We start from the raw sequence: 3,516 nt of genomic DNA on the forward strand, positions 1-3,516 counted from the left end.
ACAGTATTTAAAGGTTAGTGTAATGTGAAGGGAGTCAGAGAATTGTCACCCACCTCATTAGTTTCTCAGCTCTAGGTAGCATTTTAGCATCTTCACTGGTTTGGCTCACTCTCACCGCTCTCATCAGCATTGTTTTTGTCTGTAGCAGGTGGCTGTTTTCAGAGAGAGAAAAAAACCACTGTACACTAGCTGTGCAGCAATAAATGGCAGACAGACAAATTAGCAACTAGCTGGTAAAAGTAAAGCAGCATTTAGCAGCTAAAGAGACAGATATTTCCCTCATGAGTTGCTAGAGACCAAAAACAGAGCTAAAAGAGAAGGAATGATGGACTTGCATTCATCAGATGGACAGAAATGACTTCAAATGAATGCAAATGTTGCTCCATATATCTGCTGGATGTGTAAATAAGCAACTCGTTGATAACACTTTAACTTTATTTTTCATTGTATTTACTTACTTTTATTATGAAAGGACATGGCTGTTATTTTACTGTCAACAAATCCCATGACAATGAAAAAAAAACTGGGCACTGTAGCTTTTAGCGAATGCTACCCAAATATGAGTAAATAGTGTATTTGTCGGGGACTTTTTCTAGCCGTTGACTAATACATATTTGGGCAAAAGTGAATATTAACAGCAGCATGGCGGTGTTTAGGACTGACTCAAAATAGATTACAGTGCCCATGTTCATGGTGATGAAGGGAAATGTCACCCAGTGCAACGATGTGGCTCATTGATGTGTTATTAATGTCTATGACACTGAGGAATAAGCTATATCAGGCTTTGGCTACACAGACAATACTTGTTAATAGGATCAGTTTATTGTTGGTTATGGTCTTTTGTGGGATTTGTTGAAAAATATGGAATAATAACTGACTTATGATATTTAAGTGTTTTATGTAAACTTGTTTTGTTTGACAATATAGCTCACTATGTAGTGCACATTTCTAATTATAAGATGAACACAAGGCAATCAGAGTTTGTACATGACATTTGGTTTCACATGTAAAAAGTTGTCAAAATGTATTTCTAGGGCATCAAAGATAGCTAACATTAAATTTAACTAAACTCTATAAATATATTGCTCAGATGAACAATCTTTAGCACTTTGTATCATTGCCAAATTTCCCTGCTGGTTTTGCCAATCAGATTAGATCTGGTCAATTCCAAAAATTGAAACAGCAGTGACTAAAACAGTGACTCAAACTTGTCTGGCTGTCATTCAAATGGCATTTCACTGAACTGCACTCACTTTGAATCTGATTGGCTCTAAGTTTACTCTCTTGAATTATACAAGTCATGTCTTTTTCCACGGCAACTGACTTACTTTTGAAAATGATTGCTAGAGGCTCAAGCTCTCATATTCACACATCACACATTGTGCTTCAAGCTACATGCCAATCAAACTGTCTTCATCATGGACTCAAAATGTCTTCCCCTTACTTTGAGTACTCTTTTTATCTTACATTTGGAGTGATCAGTGATTGGAAATAATCTTGCCTTGTAAGACTTTTACGGGCAAGCGAGCACCAGCATAGATAGTTTGTCAAATTCATACCACAACACCCCCCTGAAGGCTCAACAGTATGTTCTAGTGTTACACATTCACCCTCTTTCGCCACTAATTGGACCAACACTAACTCACACACCCCACAAACACTGACTGCACTGATGCTGTATCTACACTTGGGCATATGGTGCGTACATATTATATCACATAAACACCAGCTGCTGACTGGGGAAACCTTGTCCAGTTTTTGTTGAAATCACAGGTAGGATATTTGGAATTTCTTTTCTGCAGGCTCCAGTATCCTCCACCTTGGATTTTCTAATGTGGGCAAAGTAGGAATAATTTGACATTTTGGGGAATGTTCTTATTGGCTTTCTTGGCCGATAAGCATATTTAGGTTAGGTGTGTTAGGAGACGGTTAGATTATCTTATCTGACAGACAAATGTGACAGTATTGTCTCATATAACTCTCAGCAAGAAACCAATTAGTACTATTTCCTAAAATGTTGAAGAATTCCCTTAAACACGTAGGCCACAGGACGAAGCAAAAAGAATGGTGTGCTGTTGGTTATTCTTCTGCTGCCTGAAATATGATGTGAACATGACATTACACTTTGCCCACACCTTTCCAGCTTCCCTGTCTCATTACGAAAGGTTAATGGAACAGCTGGACCTCTAGCGTGACTTCGCCTGCTCAGCAGTCTAGCAGAGTCCTACCTTTGTTAGGTTTTTCACATTCACCTGCCTAACCCATCCCAGCTTTATTTTTTAGCTCATCACATCAGCCCATTAGCACGACTCTGACACTGTTTATTCAAAGTCATCATATTCCAAGACTCTTCATGTTCATATGCCAGCCCTAAATTACAGCTGGTACATCAATTTTTCATGATTGCGCTGTCTACTAAACCTAACGTATAGCCTACAGACAGACTCATATGCATATTAATTAGAATGGAAATGACAAGACAATTATTCTTTTAGCTGAGGACAAAACTGGCCAAAATATTAAGGCCTCACAGACGGAGAGTTCCTGTCTTTTGCAGAGAATTTTTAAGTTCAAATGGCAGCTATGAAGGCTGCTGACAAAGTTGTATCAGAACATGAGTTGACTTTGAATATGGCAAAATACAAGAAAATATGCACTGTCAAGAGCAACATAAGCAAAAAAGTGCCTTAGAAATTTGTAGCTGCTCTTCACTGCGGTTCCCCCACAGCTATTAACATTAAAGAGGGCAAAGCAGCTGGATTCAAAGGTTAATGTCCACACCATTAGCGAGCGACCGAGCATGCATTTATCCCTGTTGGTTTAATTAAATTACAGCAAACTCATAAATGGGGGATTGCGGTCCTAATGGAGCACTACCTTTCTAGCTCAGCTGATTTATCCCCCTCACGTTTCAAAGTGGGTCGTCTTGTCGCGGAGCTTGTCATGGCCTCCTTAACAGTGCAGGAGCATAGTAATTAGATAATTTTTCAAGCCAGCCGATTGCTTTGCTTGTTCGTTTTATGGTGTACAGGAAGAGACATCTCAATTTTTACAGGGTCACTCAGAAAATCAGCGATCTTACCTTCCCATGACCACATAAACTGTTAATATACATACACTGGAAATAAAGGCAGCTTCTGAACTTCCCGGCCCATCAGAAAGCTGACATGAGAGAAATAAGCTTGTGTTGTGACTGGTGAGCAACACAACTAATCTAATCCTGGTTGACTCAAAGTTTCTCAGGCAGTATTTTGGATATTTCGTGGTGCTTAAGTCTCCACAAAAATGTATTATTAATGGCATGGTGGACAGGTAAACTTGAAAATCGCAAATCTACTACAAGCCCTCAAGAAATAAGATGAAAAAAGAGTGGTGATTAGACACCCTCTAGTGGAGGATCATTACAAAAACATCACCCCACAAACCTCAATAAAAACTCTCTTTTATCCTCTGCTTCCAAATAACATCAAACCTCAAACTGAAGACAAGCCCTGAAAGTATCATATGAAATACTGA

Source organism: Perca fluviatilis, chromosome 2 (assembly GCF_010015445.1).
Source record: "Perca fluviatilis chromosome 2, GENO_Pfluv_1.0, whole genome shotgun sequence".
Lineage (NCBI taxonomy): Eukaryota > Metazoa > Chordata > Actinopteri > Perciformes > Percidae > Perca > Perca fluviatilis.